Here is a 20,650-nt window from a genome sequence, read left to right as displayed (position 1 = left end):
CCCAATCTGTAGCATTCTAATTTGTCCTATTGACTATGTGCTTTGCCTTACAGAAGTTTTCCAGTTTCATGTGGTCCAATTTATCAATTCTTTGTCTTAGCACCTGGGCCATCGGAGTTCTGTTTAAGAAATTTACTCCTGTACCAATAAGTTTGAGTCTCTTTCCCACTTTCTCATCTATATCTGATTTTATATTGAGATTCTTGATCCCCTTGGACTTTGTATAAGGTGACAAATATGGATCTATTTTTGTTTTTCTACATAGAGACTGACAGACTTGTACCATTTATCAAAGTCACTTTCTTTCTGCATTGTCTATTTTTGGCTATTTTTTCAAAGATCAAGTGTTCCTAAGTGTGTAGTTTTATTTCTGGGTCTTCTATTGTACTCCATTGATCAATGTTCTTGGTACCAATACCATGCAGTTTTTATTACTATTGCTGTGTAGTATAGCTTGAGGTCAGGAACTTCCTCCAGAAGTTCCTTTATTGTTAAGAATTGTTTTTGCTATTTTGTTTTTTATTGCTTTTCCAGATGAATTTTAGAATTGTTCTTTCCATGTCTTTGAAGAGTTGTGTTGGGGATTTTGATGGGGATTGCATTGAATCTGTAGATTTGTTTTGGTAGGATGGCCATTTTTACTATGCTAATTCTGCCAATTCATGGGCATAGGGGAATCTCTCCGTTTTCTGAGATCTTTGATTTCTTTCTTGAGAGACTTGAAATTATTGTCATACAGATCTCTCACTTGTTTGGATATGGGATGGAGCAAAGCAGGTGAGTGGCTTTGCTGACTGAGATTAAGATATCTAGAAGATATCTTGGGGCACTGACAGACATAGTAGAGGATTAAAAGACAGCATTTTATTTTTTATATTTTTACAACAATAGATAGTAAGCCAATGTGCTAGGTGAGAAACCACTAGTAATCCTAAGAGTTGAGACAAAGTTTTATTTTCTAAGTAAGAAGGGGCCAGTGCCATGTTGAATCATATGATGGCCCAAAAGTGGGAACCTTAAACAAAGAAAAGGCCTAATAGGTTCCCTGCTGTGTGATAAGTAATGGCAGTTCATAGAGTTAGAGATAAAAGCTGCTTTTTAAAGAAAGTTGTTTAGAAAGTCTTTCAGGATACTCGTACTCCCTCTAACGTGGGCTCCATGGGAATTTTGGGTTGAAATTCTAGTTAGATAAGCTACTTCTTAATGACAGATATTAAAAGGTGATTAAGTTTGTTTTTAAAAAGAAGAGAGTACAGAGATTACATGAATTACATGGGGATTTTTATCCATGGTTTGGAACTTAGGGAGAATTAGTCACTGACTCCAAGTAGAAAATTGTGATATTTACAAGTCATTAAGATTAAATAAAAATCTGTGGCTCCAGGTAGAGAGCTTGACAGATTGATATATCTTGGGCTAAAGTTCTGCTTTCATAAGTTCCTTATTGGTGTTAGAATTGATAGGTGTTTATGAATTACCCCATTAAAGGCCATATGGCTTATTGATGCCAGTTAGCGAGGGTTTGTGGTTACTTTTGATATTTACCACAACAGGAAGCTCAGATTCTCTTAACGTAGGCTCCATGGGAATTTTGGGTCTATTTCCTGATATCACAGAGTACAAAAGCCTATCAGACTCATTGTTTAACACTATTGTTCAGCTTACTTCCTTTTTAAAAATTGTTTAATCTTCATAATGAGTGTGACTTTGAGTTTTATGGTTATATTATTACTCTGGGAGAGAGTACAAGATACAAGTTTTTTTGGTTACAGACTAAGGAACACAGTATTTTGGGAGAAAGACTTTGTGATTTTAAAAAGCGTGATTAGGCTCTGGAAAACTCAGTCATACTGATCAGATTTGAGAGAGATAGACAGCCTGAAAAACTAGATTCAGGAGAATCAAACAAAAAGATATCTCGATTCTAAACTTTTGTCTTGAGAGTTGTATTTTGCAGAGTGTGCCTACTTGGGTTCCTGGTCTCAAGAACTTTCACCTGGGTCCAGTTAGGACACATCTGGCCATTCTTCCTACCCCCGACCCCTAAGGATATCTCAACACCCATGTACAGCTAAAGAAGTTATAGAAGAGTCATCACCCCAATTCCCTGGACTTTGGGAGGTTGAAAGTGGTTATTCTAAAGTTATTTTTATGAGGAATTTAGAAATGTTGAAATTTAACAGGGAGTAATTAGCTAGATTGAGTTATACAGTCATAATCTCATTTGGTAGCTAGGCAGGGATCCTATCTTTGCTTTGATAGCAAATTTATATGTCAAAAAAGTTTAAAAGTACAAAGTTTAGAGCCAGTCCTTCAACTAATGTCATTACAAACTTCTGAGCTGATTACACATGTGAGTTAAGGGCCAAATAACAAATTCATGGGTCTGAATTTGTTAGAGTACTGTCAAGATGATATTTAGGATATGGAGACAACAGTCCAGATTACCTTAGATAAATGGCTTTCAAAAAGTCAGAAATCCACAAAATATGAGATTTAAAGTTATTCATCTCTTTTTGAGACATATCTTCTCCTAACAGTTCCCCTTTGGCAGATTTAATGAAGAAGTTGAACATCTCTATCTCCAGGTGAGGCAATACTTTGTGGCTAGGCAGCCACTGGACAAAACTGTCTGCTTCTCTGCAGACTAATACTGTCCAGAAAAGGACAAATTATGCAGAATAGTTGACTGATAAGCCCTGACAAGACAGGTGAACAGTCCTTCAAAACTCTGCATTTCAAGAGTCAGTTGATTTTGAGCCAGAAAGCTGAAGACTTGTGCTCACATGTTAATAACAGAGGACTGTGTCAGTGGAGATTTGTCTCTACAAACTCTCAATTCTGGAAGCTGTGTTAAGCTTCCTTTGTGTGTATATATTTGGTCATTCTCAGATTTCTGACATGGTTGAAGACTGATAGTCTCATAGACAACCCAAGCTGTTTAGCATTGAGAAAGATAACAAATTTGAAAGGGTGGTTTTTCAGATGGTATATACCAGGATATAAGTCAGGTGTAGAATTACAGTCTTTTAAGATAGATGACAAGGTGCTTTAGTTAACAGACAAAATTGATGGACTGGGTGTTGAGTACATCAGATGTTTTATAAATTGTAGAATGGTAATAATTGTACTCAATTTATATATAAGGGAAAAGGCCTTTTAACTGGAGAAAAAGGGGGAAATGTTATAGTTTTCCCTGGGGTTATCTGTATTTTGATGTTAATTCCACTGCCCCAAGGATGGCTGCCTAAATGTACTCAGGACTCAGGTGACTTCACCAGAACCTTTTCCCCATTGAATTTGTAAAATACAGGTGAGGGCAGGTACAGGATAGAAGGAGGCCTGTCATTGAATGAGAAGGAAGGAGGGGTGGGAGAAAAGTCTGAAAGAAGAGGAGGAGACTGAAACTGAAAGGCGAAGAGACAGGAGGGACAGAGGGAGAAGCTGTGGTAGGGCAATATGAAAGCTGATGTTAAGATTCCATGCTGTAGCTTTATTGACTGTTATGAATATATTTAAGTGATGGATGTGTACAGGGCTTTGTATGCTTAGGTGGGCAATTATATCTTATCAATTGAGTCAAAGGTTATTGTGTCATGTGTTCTTTCATGTAGCAATTTAAGTATAAGAAAGTGTGTGGTGGCTAGAGACACTGGGCTGCTGTGGAGTTGGGATGTGTGTTTCTGGCATGGAAACCTGCCTTGGGAACTAGATAGGTAGAGAGATTGCTGCCAGGCTCAGAGAGAGGCCTTTAGCAATGTGCTATGTGATGGAACAAAGCCAGTGAGAGGCTTTGCTGACTGAGATTAAGATATCTAGCAGATATCTTGGGGCACTGCAGTAACTGACCTAGTAGGGGATTAAACGACAGCATTTTATTTTTTTATATATTTACAACAACAGTTACCTGATGAGGTTTTATTTTATTTGTGATTATTGTGAAGGCTATTATTTCTCTAATTTCTTTCTCAGCCCTCTTGATCATTCATATAATAGAAAGCTACTATTTTATTTGAGTTAGTTTTTTATCCAGCTACTTTGCTGAAGTTGTCTATCAGCTGTAGAAGTTCTCTGGTAGCATTTTTGGGATTGTTTATGTATATTATCATATCATCTGCAAATAGTGGTACCTTGATTTCTTCTTTGCCAATTTGCATCTCCTTGACCTCCTTTTGTTGTCTTATTGATCTAGCTACTAACTTCGAGTATTATATTGAGTAGATATGGAGAGAATGGGCATCCTTGTCTTGGCCCTGATTTTAATGAGATTGCTTCAAGTATCTTTCCATTTAATTTGATGTTGACCTTTTGTTTGCTTTAAATTGCTTTTATTATGTTTAGGTATGGGTCTTGAATTCCTGATCTCTCCAATACTTTTAACATGAAAGCATGCGGTTCTTTGTCAAATGCTTTTTTGGCATCTAGGGAAATGATCATGTAATTTTTTTCTTTAAGTTTATTTATATGGTGGATTATGTCAGTGGAATTTCATATATTGGACCAACCTTGCATCCCTGGGATAAAGCCTATTTTTTCATGGTAAATGATAGTTTTGTGTTCTTGGATTTGGTTTGCCAGAATTTGATAGAGTATTTTTACATTGATCTTCAAGAGTAAAATTGATCTTAAATTCTCTCTCTCTTTTTTTTTTGTTTGGGTCCTTGTGTGGTGTATGTTTCAGAGCAATTGTGCTAAATGAATTAAGTTGTGTTCCTTCTGTTACTATTTTATGGAATAATTTGAGGAATATTGGTATAAGCTCTTCTTTGAAGGTCTGTTAGAATTCAGCACTAAAGTCATCTGGCCCTGGGCTTTTTTTGGTTGGGAGGTTTTTTATGACCTTTACTATTTCCTTAGTAGAAATAGTAGATGTGGGCTGGTCTATGTAGTTTACTTGCTCTTGATTTAATTTTGCTATGTGATATCTGTCTAGAAAATGATCCATTTCATCTAGATTTTTCCAGTTTTATTGAGTATAGTATTAGGATCTGATGATTTTTTTAATTTCCTCAGTTTCTTTTGTCATGTCTCCCTTTTCATTTCTGATGTTAATTTGGATACTGTTTTTGGGCCCTTCAGTTAGTTTGGCTAGGGATCTATCTTGTTGATGCTCTTAAAGAACCAGCTCTCGGTTCTATTGATTCTTTGTATTGTTCTCTTTGTTTCTATTTGGTTGATTTTGGCCCTGAGTTTGACTATTTACTGCTTTCTACTCTCCTTGAGTGTGTTTGCTTCTTTTTGTTTTAAAGCTCTGAGGTGTGCTGTTTTGTGGAACTCCTATGGGGGTGGGGTGTGGCATTCTGTCTAAGTTCCACCTCCACAGTTGCCTGGCAACAGCCAAGAATGCCTGACTCACTATAAAAGGGGCTGCTTCTCCCCTCCTCAGTCTCTTTTTCTCTTCTCTCTTCTTTTGCTTCTTGCTTTTCCACTCTTCCCCTTTGTCCCTTCTCTCTCCATTTCCCTCCCCCCTTCCTTCCATGTGCTCATGGTCAGCTTTTACTCTTCTCCTCTTCTCCTCTTCTTCTCTCATCAAACCTTTCCACGTGGAACCATGTTGGCCCTTGTGTTTTGTCTGGACACTGAGATTTCAACCCCAACAGGGGGAGCAGACAAGATAGTGATTTGCCCCAGCAGAAGGCACTGGTGGAAGTGGAGAGGGATTTGGGGATAGGAGGGTTTTGGGGGTGATGGGTCCCACATCCACTGGGCTCCTCAGGGTTCCCAGAGGCTGTGGACCTGCTGGAGCAGCCTATACCAGTTGCCCGTGTGCAGCATAGCTCCTGGGATGCCTTCACACTGTGATGTCTTCAAGAGAGCAGACAAGGGGCTGGGGATTTAGCTCAGTGGTAGAGCGCTTACCTAGGAAGTGCAAGGCCCTGGATTCGGTCCCCAGCTCCGAAAAAAAGAACCAAAAAAAAAAAAAAAAAAGAGAGCAGACAAGCTGGTGATTTGCCCTAGCAAAAGGAGCTGGGTGGAAGGGATGGTGGCTGATCTTTATGATACATTCTTGAATTAGGTTTGTGAGTATTTTATTGAGTATGTTTGAATTAATGTTAATAGGGGAATTGTTGTGAAATTCTCTTTGTTGAGTCTTTGTGTTGTTTAGGTATCACGGTGACTATGGCCTCATAGAACGAGTTTGGCAGTGTTCCTTTGTTTCTGTTTTGTGAAATAGTTTGAGGACTATTGCTATTAGGTCTTCCTTGAATGTCTGGTAGAATTCTGAGTTAAAATTCTGCCTCTTCCTTCTCTCTCTCTCTCTCTCTCTCTCTCTCATTTTTTTTCTTTGTTTGTTTGTTTGTTTTGTATGGTTGGGAGAGTTTTAATGACTGCTTCTATTTCTTATGGGATTATATGTCTATTTATATGTTCCTGGTGCAGCAGGTATAGGGAGGCAGGTCTAACCTATATGTTGCTTGTGAAGCAGGACTCCAGTGGGTAGTCTTGTGCTGGCCAATGGAACTTAGGGATCAGTACAAGTCTTCCAGAATCTGCGTGTGCTACAGATGAATCTGTGCACAGGAGGTTGAGTAGAATGAAGGAATGTGACTTATGTATTTCTTGTTCTGTAGGTATGGTAGAATGGGGTGGAGAGGTAGCTGGATATTGAAGCTCTGGATGACAGCACACTGGTCAGGGCATAATTTAATTTTTTAATGGCTGCATAATATTAGATTTTATAAATGTATCACATTTTTTTCTATCCACTAATCTACTGACAGATCCCTAAGATATTTCTAGTATAACTGCTTGTATTGTGTCCTCCAAAACTGTTTGCATGAGTGAGTCACCTATAGCTTCTCCAAACTTGACCACAATTTACCCTGATGGTAAATAAAGATACCAGTAGCAAATAGTTGAGAAGAAGAGAAAGAGATGGTGTTTTAGGTTTCCCCAGGCTTGGGACAGGAAGGAGAAGGAAGAGAAGAGATACCATGCCTGAGGTGGGTCAGGGACCAGACTGCCCAACTAAACAAAGCTAGTGCCCTGCCCTGAGCAGATTCCTGAGAAAGGCTTGACCTTTTCAAAGAAAGAACATGTCCCCGGAATACTGTTGCCTCTTTGTCTAAGGAGGATATCTTGCAGTTTAATGATTCACCTTATGTCCTTGGGCACTTCCCAGTACTCCCCCTGCCCTTCAGAGCTTTACATGCTATACATTCCTCTCAATAAACAGACCTTGACAAGGACACTGCTTGGTCTCGATCCTCTTTCTCGTTCTCCTGCAGGTATGGGTCCCCCTCGACCCCCACGAATAACTGGGTCCCCACTGGTGGGGGCAGGTGGTGCCCAACGTGTGGCTCGAGGTATGGACCCTCACCAGACAGAAAAAGAAGTTGAGGACCCCGGGTATTTGTCTAGAAACCGACGCAGATAAAGTGAAAGTAGCTGCGCCGATCTGGGGTTCATAGCTGCGCGCTCTTACCGCTCATGAGAGAAAGACATAGCAGGTAAGAGTTTTCTGTCTAATTGAGAATGGGCAAAAAATGTCTAAGGAAACGGTCTTTATCAAAGACTTTAAGGCTCTCTCAGGGAAAGGGGAGTAAGAGTTAAGAAAAAGGATCTCGTTAAATTTTTTTGTCTTTGTGTCAGAAACTTGTCCTTGGTTTATTATTGAAGGACCAGAAATTAGGTCCTATAGTTGGGAAAAATGTTGGAAAGTGTTGAAATGACTTATTGTAAGAAAAAGGATCTGAGGCAGTTCCGATTCAGGAGATAGCGTCTGTGCTTTTGTGTCTTTGTGTTTTGTGCCGGCTAAACTCTGGGTCTGTATTTGCTACTCTGGGTCTGTATTTGCTCGCAAGTTCTGAAGTTCTGGTTTTGCAGTAGCTCCCATCTTGGGCTGAGAGGGAGGCTTGTGTCTCAGGAGAGATTCGAGTGTGAGCGGTAGACATGTCAGGGGCTCACCAATTGCACTGCCCTGGGAGATGTCCCAGGAGGTGAGGGACCCCAGGGATTCCTGGGAGATTCCTGACTGGGTGCTGGTGAGGATTCGGTGATTCTCCTGGATTGGAGAAAAGACCTACCCTCCCGGCCATCTGTATTTCCAGAGTGGTCTTTGTCTGTGTGTCTTAGGTCTTTGTTATGTGTTACTTGTGACTTTGACAATGGGAAGATTCTGGTTGGGAAGGAGGAGTGATGTGGAATCTGCTCCCTTTCGTCTGTCTTTGGTGAGCTTATGGAAGCTCCCATCTGAATCAGTTCGGTTTTGTGGCAATCGTGCAGTGGCCGCTTGTTTTTTGTTTTTGTGTGCACTTTGTTTTTTTGTCTGTTAATCTTTTGATTGTCTTTCTGTGTGACTGAATGCTATTTGCCCTCTTCGGCGGACCTCTTTTTTCTGGACTTTCTTCTTGTTTCCTCACCATCCCACTTGAGATGCTTGTTAGTAGCTGTTACAGGAAATCTATAATGCTCACTTGAGGAGTGTGCTTTAGAAACAAGTATTTCATGTTTGCCCTGGGTTCCATCAGAATAGGTGTGGGGATAGGCTTGATTTCTATTGCAAATGATGTAACATTGCATATGTTAGTACTCCTAACACTTCTTGGGACTGTGCCTCAGGGATAATAACCTGTATAAGTTTAGAAGTTCTAAAAGGCAGTCATTACCTTTGTGTGTAGGTTCAGATAGTGTCCAGATTGGAATCCTGGTGCTAAAGACTTAGTAAGACAAAAAAGAGAGTTGAGAATTACTTAGGGCTATCTTAAGGCTGAGTCTAGGTGCTGCAAGGGCAGCTACAAGGACATCTGCTGTTGCCCTGCACCACAAGGCTTATGGAGAATTCAGAACTGCCATTGACTTAGATATAAAAAAAGACTTTTTAGCTGACCTCCAAGAATCTCTAAGCCCCCTCTCAGAGATAGTCCTTCAGAATAAAAGAAGATTAGACCTGATAATCCTTAAAGAAGGAGGTCTGTGTACTACACTAAAAGAAAAATGTTTCTTCTATGTAGACCATTCAGGAGTAATTAAAGACTCCATGAGTAAACTTAAAAAAAGGTTAGACAAAAGACAGAGAGACAGAGACCATCAGGGATGGTCCGAGAGCTGGTTTAGTAGATTTCCTTGGATGACTACTCTGATATCTTCCCTTATGGGACCCTTCTTAATTTTCCTTCTGTTTCTGCTTATAAGTCCATGAGTATTAAATAATCTAGTTACCTTCATTAGAGAAAGAGTAAGTGCTGTTCAGATTTTTATGTTACGTCAGCAATATCATGCTTTAATTTAGTTCTATGATTAGAACTAGCCACTAGAAGAAGTGGGGAATGAAAGGTAGAAGTTTTAAGGTTGCTTCCCCACCCCACTCCCCACCCCCCACCCCCAACAAAGGTTCAGAGTAGAAGAAAAAAACTGGTTAGGCCCCAGAATTGTATGTTCCAGGAAGCTTCTCCTAGGACTATAGAATGGGTAATTATATCAGCAGGTTCGGCAATTCTCTCCCAGGAACTAGCTGACCATAAAGTTAGATTAAAATCTTAGAGAACAATCTTGAGAAGCAGGAAGCGTCTCCCAGGAACTAGTGGACCATAAGGTTAAACAATCTTGAGAAGCAGGGAGCTTCTCCCAGGAACTAGCGGACCATAAAGTTAAATAATCTTGAGAAACAGGAAGCTCCTCCTTGTGATTTTTCACTGGTATTCTGGACATTTTCTAATGATGTCCTTCCTACCCCCTTTTTTCCAACAGCAGGTTTTTTTTGGCAGCAATATCCTCTTTACTGGATATATTTACCCACCTTCTCAACTACAGTCCTTCCTACCTATCCCTTGCTGGTGGCACAAATCATACGTCTTGGAAGAGAACAGTTCCATAAACTCTTTGGAAGGGACCCCTATGCTTTAATCTTACCCTATAGCCCCTCCCAGCTCTCTTGGCTCAGTCAACATGTAGATGGTCAATTAGCTGCATTGCCTTTCAGGGTAAGATAGATAATCATTACCCCTCAGATAAGTTTATACAGTTTTCCAAAGGTAACACGTGATCACCCTATGTCGGGAGTTCACCTTTCTTTACAGATGGCTCCTCTAATTGACAAGCCGCATTTTCCATTGATGGTCAAATACAACAGTTCTCTATCCATTTAGATTCCACTCAGCTGATAGAGCTTCAAGCCATCCTCGCAGTATTTCATGTGCTGCCCGATGCACCCTTTAACTTACATACAGATATCTCATATCTTGCCTTTTCTATCCCCCTGTTAGAAACAGTGCCCTATATTCGGCCTACCACCAATGCTACCCCCCTGTTTGCCATCTTACAAAAGTATATTCAGAGGCATTCTCTCCCCTTCTTTGTGGGACACATCCGAGCACATCCCGGATTGCCAGGCCTCTTGGCCAATGGTAATGATGCCATTGATCACCTCACCTGGCTCGTGGCCTTGGCCCAGGGGGCCTTCTCTACGCCCCTTACACTTGCCCAAAAAGCATATGACTTACATCACCTTAATGCACAAACCCTTAGGATCAAATATAAGATCACCTGTGAACAGGCTCGCCAAATAGTCCGTAATTACAAAGGCTGTATGACCCTACTACCTGAGCCTCATCTGGGGGTCAAACCCCATGGATTGGTCCCTGAAGATCTCTGGCAAATGAATGTCACCCATCTTTCCTCCTTTGGTAAATTAAAATATATTCATGTCACCATTGATAACCTTAGCAGCTTTATCTATACATCCCCGCAGACAGGGGAGGCCACCAAACATGTTATAAGTCATGTTGTGGCTTGCCTCACAGTTTTACCTCAACCTAAGATTGTTAAAACAGATAATGGATCTGGATATACTAGTTCTAATTTTAAAGACTTTTGTTCCCAACTCAGAATTAAACATGTCACAGGCATTCCTTATAATCCTCAGGGACAGTGTATAGTTGAAAGAGCTCACCAAACCCTTAAAAATATGATCCATAAATTACAGTCAAATGGGGGAATATTATTCCCCCTCCCCGGTAATCACAAAAGTTTAATAAATCATGCACTCTTTGTCCTTAACTACCTTGTCATGGACAAGGATGGAAAAACTGCAGCAGACCGCCTGTGGCACCCCCATAATTATTATGATTATGCACCAGTCCTATGGAAGGACCCATTTACATCCCAATGATATGGCCCTGATCCGGTCCTCATTTGGGGACATGGATCAGCCTGCATTTATGATTCTGGGGTGCCTGTTGGCTACCCGAACGCCTTGTTAAGGCCTTTAACCCACCCAGGGGACAACCCTGAGGAAAAGTCTAACTGTGCTTAATTACAGATCATGCTGACCATGTTCCCCTTCATCTGGATCCCTGGAAGCATCATCACGTCTGCCCTTGCTACATCACCTCACCAGATCTTCAACTATACCTGGGTGATTCTTAATGGTGACAGAGATGTGTTGTCTGCCAACTGCACCACTGCTGCACAAGTTCCCTCGCCCAATCTTGAGTTCCTGCAGTTCTGGGAAAGAGGCACCTCCACGTGTACAAAGAGAGAAGCCATCACTACTGTGACTCTTGCAGTACTCCTAGGCCTGTCAGCTGTGGGGACAGGAACTGGGGTTGCCTCCTTGACCACCTCCCAACAGAGTTATCATCAGCTCAGTGCCGCCATAGACAGGAACATCAGTGAGCTTCAACAAGGAATAACCTATCTTAAAGATTCAGTCGCTTCCTTGGCTGAGGTTGTTCTACAAAATAGAAGGGGATTAGATCTTCTCTTTCTCCAACAGGGAGGGCTCTGTGCGGCCCTCAAGGAGGAGTGTTGCTTTTATGCTGATAAGACAGGATTAGTAGAAAACAGCCTACAAAAAGTTAGAGAAAGTCTACAAAAGAGACAAAGAGAAAGAGAAAAAAGTGAAGCCTGGTATAAAAACTGGTTTTCTGCCTCTCCCCCACTCACCACTCTTCTATCCAGTATCCTGGGTCCCTTTATAGGACTCCTGCTGCTCATCTCCTTTGGTCCATGGGTACTTAGAAAGTTAACTGATTTTATCAAGGCCCAGGTAGATTCAGCTACCAAGCAGGTCTCAGTCCATTACCACCACATCCATTGTGAGGAGGCTGAGACAACCGGGGAGTGTGTTACTCCCCTTGGGTCGCCCGCGGCTGGCCTCGACTTCTCCACCCTAAATGTAGTGAGCCATATTGGATTTGGGCCTGGCCGCTTTGTAACTGCATGGCCACAGTTAAGAAGTCATGGGATTGTTGGACAGAGGCCTCTCCCATGTATTTACGGCACAGGAAGAAAAGACCAAGTAGTAAACACCTGGTGTCTCCACTGCATGACCTCTGCTGAGCCCAGCTGCTGCATGTGGAACTGACACACCTGGACCACACCTGGGTGGTGGTCAATTTACTTCTGCCTTTTACTTCCTCAGCCTTTATCCTTGAGATTTAGGCTGGTCTTCTCGGATTTCTCCCTAATTAATTCAGGTCTCCTAGTCGGTCTTTTGTTACCAAAGTCACTAGCCAGGTAGTCACGAGCCAGGGTTTCCCACTGTGCTTCCCAGTTATTTTCTACCTGGAGACTTGGGTATATAAGTGGTGAATAAAGCTACAGAAGACTCTCACTCTTCCTTCCGCTCTTCCACTCTTCCTCTGTCTCTCTCTCTCTCTTCCTCTCTTCTCTTGACACGATAACCTGTGTGTGTGTATGTGTGTTTCTTTCATCCCGTAGGCTTTCGCCCGATTCTCGGTACTGTGTCGGTGCAGGCGCCAACATCTAAATACAGCCTATAACTCAGGCTGGAAAAGCAGTCGCTGGTGGAAGCATCAATGATGGGAATATTATGGTGCCACATACCAGGTGCACACCTCACCGCTGTGAAGTAACCCTACGACGGGATTAGCATGGGTCCATGATCTGGGTTGCCCACTCTCACAAAGCACACACATATAGCCCAGAACGGTGTGTTAAATCATAAGATCATTCCTAGCCATTGGGGTGCAGTCCTAACTGCAAGAGTGCCTCGCCATGGCCGAGCTGGGCACTCTGTGAGGCATGTCTGATCTATCTCAGACCACTACTTCCACCCTGGCAGAAATAATGAAACCTAAGTGACAGTGCTAGACGTGGGGGCAACCTGTGTAGACTAAGACACGGGGCTTCACTGACCAGGTCCTGGTTGTGGTTGCACACCATATAGACAGAACTTCCTCCCACTGATAGTTAAGGAAAGGTGGAGATGTCGGGGACCGGACTGCGGGACTAAACAAAGCTAGTGCCCTGCCCTGAGCAGATTCCTGAGAAAGGCTTGACCTTTTCAAAGAAAGAACATGTCCCCGGAAGACTGTTGCCTCTTTGTCTAAGGAGGATATCTTGCAGTTTAATGATTCAACTTATGTCCTTGGGCACTTCCCAGTACTCCCCCTGCCCTAAGCTTCAATTCCTGCTTCAGAGCTTTAAATGCTATACATTCCTCTCAATAAACAGACCTTGACAAGGACACTGCTTGTTCTTGTTCCTCTTTCTCGCCCATTCTCCTGCAGGTATGGGTCCCCCACGAATAACTGGGCCCCCGCTGGCAGGGGCAGAGGTGTGCACAGGAGAGAGAGAAATACCATGTATAGGGCCCAAGAGAACACAGCCCAGGACCCTGCTCAGTTGTGTCTGGAGAAGCCAAGATGGAACAAAGAAATGTGTAAGTAGCAGCTCAGAGTTATCAGTGGGTGGTATACTGTTGCAACACAGAGGCTAAGGAGTTGTCAAGCTCTTGTGCTGTGTAAGGCATATGAAAGTATACAGACTGTGTGGATATCTTTCATTTGGAAACATTTATTTATGCGCTTTAGTGGAATGAAGGATTTTTTTGGGTATATCCCTAAAACTGCTAAAGCTAGATCTTGAATTCTATCATTTACCATGCTTCTGAGGAATTTTTACACTCATCCATTTGAATCTCCTCTTTTGGGAATTCTCTCTTTAGTTCTGTACCCCATTTTTAAAATGGATTATTTTTCTTGATGTCTAGTTTTTTGTGTTCTCTCTATATATTTTAGTCATAACACTCTATCCGATGTGTAGTTGTTAAAAAATTTTTTCCATTCTGCAGGCTGTCATTTTGTTTGAAAATTTGTGTTCTTTACTGTACAGAAGTTTCTCAGATTCATGAAATTCTATTTATTAAATGATCTTTGTATTGAAGGATTAAAAATTAATAATAAGCCGCCTAGCTACCCAAAAAGAAGAAGTAGGGTCTGTGAGAACATGAACTTTTCACCCCTCCCTTGCTGTACAATGGTTCCCGGAACATTCTTGCATGAAAAGTTTCCTGGAACAGCCACAATGACCCATAGCCTCCGGCCACAATGGTCCAATGGCCCTGTAAAATGTCACTACCCCTAATCACAATGTCACAAAGTCCTGGGTGTGTTGCCTAGTGTTACACATGACTAGCATATGACCTAAATGTATGGGCAGTTTGTGGTTTTGGAATTCCCCTCCTCCCTCCCTCTTGATCCCCCTGGTTTGTGGTTTTTTCCTTTATAAGCTCTGTGAAAATTCAGGTCGGGGTCGAACTCCTCTACTCCCTGTGTGGTGTATGAGTCTCGACCCCAGCATGCTGGCCTGAGCTCTCGTTTCATCTCGCCTACAATAAATCTTCCTCGTGTGATTGCAGCAGGTCGGTGTCTGTGTCCTACTGGGTGCGCGTCTTTCCCGAGACTTGAGTGGGGGGCTCCCTTCGGGGGTCTTTCATTTGGGGGCTCGTCCGGGATCTGCGCGACCACCCAGGGGTCCTAGACCCACTTGGAGGTAAGATTCTCTGTTTTATCTCAGCGCTGTGTCTGGGTCTGTGTCTATGTTCTGTCTGGGAATCTGGTGCGATCGCTGTTTCGGTTTTGCGGACGCTCAGTGAGACCGCGCTCCAGGAAGGAGAGCGGGGTGGATAGGGATAGACGTGTCCAGGTACCCACCGTCCGTTCGCCCTGGGAGACGTCCCAGGAGGACACAAGGGGGGACCAGGGACGCCTGGTGAACCCCATCTGATAGGTCCAGAGGAGACTTTACTCCTTGACGACCGGTTTGTTAGGCAAGGTCTGCGACCTGCCGATCAGTTTCAGTGCCTCTGGTCGACACGAAGTCGACGTCGGTTTTGTTTTCTTTTTCTCTTTTGTTTGTGCTCGTGTGTGTGAGTGTGTGTGAATTAAGTCCTGTAGTCTGTGTTTTTCGGTACCGGTTTAAGGTCTTAGTGCACTGTCTGGGCAGATGAAGGATTCCTGCCCTGTGCACGAGAGTCTTAGTGCACTGTCTGGGCAGAAGAAGGTTTCCTGCCCTGTGCACGGGTGGAAGAAGGTTCCCCACCCCGAAATGGTGCCTGTGAGTAGATGAAGGATTCCTACTCCGAATAGTCTTTTTCTTTCTTTTTTTTCCTTTTTAGAAAGCGCACCGGGGGACGCCCCAATCGCGCAGGCTCTGGGACTCGTGAGAGACGTTCCACGAGTCAGCCTTTGTTGGGTCCTGGCTCTGGGACGCGTGAGAAACGTTCCACGAGCCGAATTTTGTCGGGAGGACCCGGCAACGGACAGTCAAAAAGATCTGACTGTGACTTTGGAGGTCATGTTCGGCTGCCTATTTAAGTATAGGCACGGACAAGTGTGCTTAGATGTGTTAGTGTTTGTTGTCTGTATTCTGTTTCTGTGTTTGGTATCCCGGAAGCAGCTAAGGTTAAGCTGAAGTTTGGGCCAGGTACTGAAGGTACCAGGCATCTGTGGAAATTGGTTATAGGATGCTTTGTTTTAGTCTTGCTTGTCTGGTTTGTTTTCTGTGGTATTGCCGAGTGTCTTTTTTTGGCTTTTGTTTCGTGTTTGAATTTGGACTGATGACCGTGTTTAAAATCTTGGACCGACGACTGTGTTTGAAATCATGAAACTGTTTGCTTTGTTCGTTGAAGAGTTTTACTTGGTCCCCTTAATGCTTAGTGAGTAAGGAACTTAATTTTGTGGACCCCGCTCTAGTGGCGGTGTGTTGGTTGATAGCCAAAGTTAGTTTTTAAAACAGTGTTTTATCTGTGCTTGTGCTCGCAGCCAGCTGAGATAAGCTAGAGAAGTGAGTAAATATTGCTTGGGAGCAAAGAATCTTAAAGGCAGAGTTTCAGCCGGTATGACACTTAGTGCATAACTGCCTAAAAGATCAAAAATGCTGTTAACAGGCTAAAAAAAAAAAAAAAAAAAAAAAAAAAAAAAAAAAAGGGACAGGCTGTGTTAGAAATGCTACAGGAAGAATAATCTAAAAAGGCTGAGAGCTAGGTGGGGCTATAAGGAAAACAAGAATAGGAAAGGAATTTCTGACATTTTCTCACAGTAGGAGAGCACTCATTTAGAGAAGTTCTTTAAGGAAGCCTGCCTTATCTGCTGTCTTTATTCCAAGGGAGGAGTCAGTCTCCAGCACTAAATTACTTGGCGGTAGCCAAGGTCAGGATTAATGTTTTCTTTTCCTTGGCCCCTTTAAACCCAGTGAGACAGTTTGGTAAAGGGCTACTACTGAGGTCCTGATAGCCCCAGGTGAACTGGTTACAATTCTTTTATCAGCCCCCTGGCATCTAGCACCCAGGTTCTAACCATCTCTCCATCCTTTTGTTATTAGTTGTTACTAGAAGCCTAGTGTCATTTGGAGGCTGGTTCTCTTGAGAGGCAAAGCCATGGAGCTGACACTGACAATGGCCTTTTTGTTCCAAGAAAGGCCTCCTGGTTTAGCTGTGTGACTAAATGCTGTTTGCCCTCTTCACAAGATTCTCTTGTTTTCTCACCATCCCATTTGATATGCTTGTTAGTAACTGTTACAGGTCTTCTTTACCACCGAGGAAAGACGGAATCCTACTAGAGGCCAGAAAAAAAAGGGTTCCAACACGCATAGAAGGCCCTCACTTCTGCCTGCTCTCTTCATACCCCTGAAGGTAGGGAGTGCTCCAGGTCTGCCCCCAGGCTCCAAGGGTGGGTCTCCTAGGGGCTGGAAAATGCCCCACCAATCTGGCTAAGATAAAGAAAAGATATGAAGAGAAAGTTACAGAAACTTGAAGGGTTAAGCTAAGTCACTGAGAGAGTTATTGTAAGTTGCAGAGAAAATAAGTTGATGCGTGGTTCAGGGTCTGTGCAGAAAAGTGGACAGCACCTAATAGCTGTAGAAGAAGATGCAGAGAGACTGAAAAGAAAGAAAGAAGGTAAAAAGAGCAGGAAGCTAGGGAAGAAAAGAGACTAAAAGAAGAGGAAGCTAGAGAGCTAAAGAGAGATAAAAGACAAGAGAGGAACATATACTGGCCACAGTAGTTAGGGAACCTAGGAAGATAGTACCTGGCAACAGAAGAGAATTCCTGGCTAAAGATCAGTGTGCCTAATGCAAAGAAAAAAAAGACACTGGGTCAGGGACTGCCCCAGAAAGAATAAGAGGGGACACTGGAGAGCCTCTCGGTCCTGGAGTGCTGGCTATGTGCAGAGATAGGAGGGAAGCCTGCCCAGTTGTTTTATGGATACAGGGACCCAATGCTCTGTGCTCCTATGCTCCAGTGGGCCAGTATCCAAAGACCTTGGGTACAGGGGCCTACTAGCAACAAACAATACTTATGGACTGCCCGAAGAACAGTGGACCTTGGCGTGGGCCGGGTAACCCACCCACTAGTTCATAGTCATCCCTGACTGCCCCTATCCCTTGCTCATGAGAAAATTGCTCTCCAAAATGGCTTGCGTGGGCTGAAATGGCTGGGTGAGGCCATGTGTATGCATATCTACAGACTGTGTATGCGGAGCTTAAGACCTGTCTCAGTGCACCAGTACCTGATGCTGGGAGATGAATGGCTTAGTGCTGTTCTACTTGGAACATATCACTCCTGCCAGCTGGGCACTAACAATTATCACCCAATCCAGGACTTAAACTGTGATAGAGTGGCTGATGTCTTGCCTTTGAATAGTGTCCCAAAAGATGGGACCACTGGTCAGCTGCCATGGACTAGATTCTCCACCGGTTGGGGACAATCTGGTCACCTTGCTGCCTAATCCGGACCTGGAGCCACCACAGCACGAGTGTCAAGTACTGGCAGAAGCCCATGGGTGGAGGAAAGACCTCTGTGACTGGCTGATTGACCCCTGCTGAAAGCCGAGGACCTTGTCCACAGACGGGAACAGTTCTCTTCATGAATGAAGGTCAGAGACAAGTGGGTGCTGCCATGGTGGACAACACAATGTCATCTGGGATGGCTGAACCTCTACCCCCCCCCCCCCAGCACATCAGCACTTCAGATGCTGTTGCCATCTCTTGGATGCCCTGGTGAAGCCAACAACTGTGAGTACTATTCATTGCTCAGGATATCAGGAGGGAAGAGATTCAGTGGCATGGGGCAATAACGAAGCAGATCAAGCGGCTAGAAAAATGACTATGCAGGAGCCTATCCTGGTTGCAGGCCTGCAAGAGACAGCCACTGAGAACTAGGATCGGACTAAGGGATGGCCTCACTTAGAAAAGGCCCAAATTGCTTAAAAGATAAAGGACAATGGCACACTTGAGGGGAAAGCTATACTCCCCCAGAGAACAAAGAAAAGACTCACTTTGCCAAATACAGAAATGGACTCATTTAGGAGATAAAAAGTTTGTCCAAGTAGTTAAGTGTATGTAATAGACTTTAAGATTTTAGCCAGAGAGGCAGTAGAAAGTATAAGGTATGTCAATAAGTGAATGCTTAGCAAGCAAACAGGGCAAAGAGACCTAGAGAGTTTGGTGAAAAGTCGAAGTGAACTTCACTGAGATAAAACCAGAAAAATATAATCACAAGTATCTCCTAGTGCTTGTAGATACTTTTTCAGGAATAGATAGAAGCTTTCCTCACCAAACGAGAGACAGCCTCTGCAATCATCAAGAAGATACTGGAAGAAATCTTCCCCAGGTCTGGAATGCCCAAGGTAATCTGGTCAGACAACGGCCCTACTTTCATTGCCAAGGTAAGCCAGGGTGTGGCCAAGTATTTAGAGGTCGATTGGAAATTACATTGTATTTACAGACCTCAAAGTTCAGGACAGGTAGAGTAAATAAATAGAACTCTAAAAGAGACCCTGACCAAATTAACCATGGAGACTGGCACAGACTGGGTGACACTCCTTCCCTCTTGCTCTCTTCAGAGCAAGAAATACCCCTTCCAGATTCAGCCTTACCCCCTTTGAGATCTTATATGGGGCCTCAGCCCCCCTGACTGTATTAGATGATGTTACTGAACCAACATGTCATAGTGCCATAGTAATAATGATTTGTGTGCCAGGCTAAAAGACCTACAGGTGATACAGAAAGAAATCTGCTCACAGCTGACAGCAGCCTATGCCCCGGAGACCCCTGAGACATCTCATCAGTTCCAGGTCGGAGATTGCAGCTACACTGAGCCCAGACACTCGAGCCTCGCTGGAAAGGACCGTACTTGGTGCTGCTGACCACCCTGACAGCTGTCAATTCTCAGCCCTCACCAGCCGTGTACTAGCTGTTGGGGCTGAGAGCTGGGACCTAGAGGGAAACTCAGTCATGTTTGTCCTGGGTTCTATCAAGATAGGTGTGGGATAGGCTTGATTTCCATTACAAATGATGTAACATTGCATATGTTAGTACTCTTAACACTTCTTGGGACTGTGCCTCAGGGATCACAGTCTGTATAAGCTTAGAAGTTCTAAAAGCTAGTCATGACCTTGGTGGATAGGCTTGGATAGTGTCCAGGTTAGAATCCTCATGTTAAGACTACAATACCAAGCTGTTATGCTAGATGAAGCTGAGTTCTCCATGAAGTTCTAGGATTAGAACTATTAACAAAAAAAGAAGAAGTGGGGAATGAAGGATTAAAAATTAATAATAAGCCGCCTAGCTACCCAAAAAGAAGAAGTAGGGTCTGTGAGAACATGAACTTTTCACCCCTCCCTTGCTGTACAATGGTTCCCGGAACATTCTTGCATGAAAAGTTTCCTGGAACAGCCACAATGACCCATAGCCTCCGGCCACAATGGTCCAATGGCCCTGTAAAATGTCACTACCCCTAATCACAATGTCACAAAGTCCTGGGTGTGTTGCCTAGTGTTACACATGACTAGCATATGACCTAAATGTATGGGCAGTTTGTGGTTTTGGAATTCCCCTCCTCCCTCCCTCTTGATCCCCCTGGTTTGTGGTTTTTTCCTTTATAAGCTCTGTGAAAATTCAGGTCGGGGTCGAACTCCTCTACTCCCTGTGTGGTGTATGAGTCTCGACCCCAGCATGCTGGCCTGAGCTCTCGTTTCATCTCGCCTACAATAAATCTTCCTCGTGTGATTGCAGCAGGTCGGTGTCTGTGTCCTACTGGGTGCGCGTCTTTCCCGAGACTTGAGTGGGGGGCTCCCTTCGGGGGTCTTTCAGTATCTGTACTGTTGGTGTTCTATTCAGAAATGCGTGTGTGTTTGTGTGTGTGTGTGTGTGTGTGTGTGTGTGTGTGTGTGTGTGTGTGTGTGTACCAGGGAGTTCAAAACTATTCTCTTCTTTTACTTTTATCCAGTTCAATGTATCTGACGACTGTGATCCATTTGGAGTTGAGTTTTGTTCAGAGTGATAAGTATATATCTATTCAGTTTGCATCCTTCTACATGCAGCCATCAAATTTGAACAGTACTATTTATTGAAGATGTTGTCTTTTTTACAGAGTGTATTTCTGTTTTCTTCATCAAAGATAAGT

At 43.3% G+C, this 20,650-nt stretch overlaps 1 non-coding gene across 1 annotated transcript; it reads left to right on the top strand.

Annotated features, from left to right (window-relative positions):
* Positions 1-14,132: 14,132 nt before the first annotated feature.
* LOC147995370 (endogenous murine leukemia virus Env polyprotein from Emv-2 locus-like) lies at positions 14,133-20,247 on the top strand. The gene is made up of 2 exons (XR_015684180.1): positions 14,133-14,739; positions 19,226-20,247. It is a non-coding gene; the product is annotated as an endogenous murine leukemia virus Env polyprotein from Emv-2 locus-like (transcript).
* Positions 20,248-20,650: the final 403 nt, after the last annotated feature.

This window comes from Rattus norvegicus, chromosome 3, assembly GCF_021556685.1.
Source record: "Rattus norvegicus strain SHRSP/BbbUtx chromosome 3, alternate assembly SHRSP_T2T, whole genome shotgun sequence".
NCBI lineage: Eukaryota > Metazoa > Chordata > Mammalia > Rodentia > Muridae > Rattus > Rattus norvegicus.
Note: the sequence above shows the minus strand (reverse complement) of the source record. Positions and strands in the feature narration are given on the sequence as shown.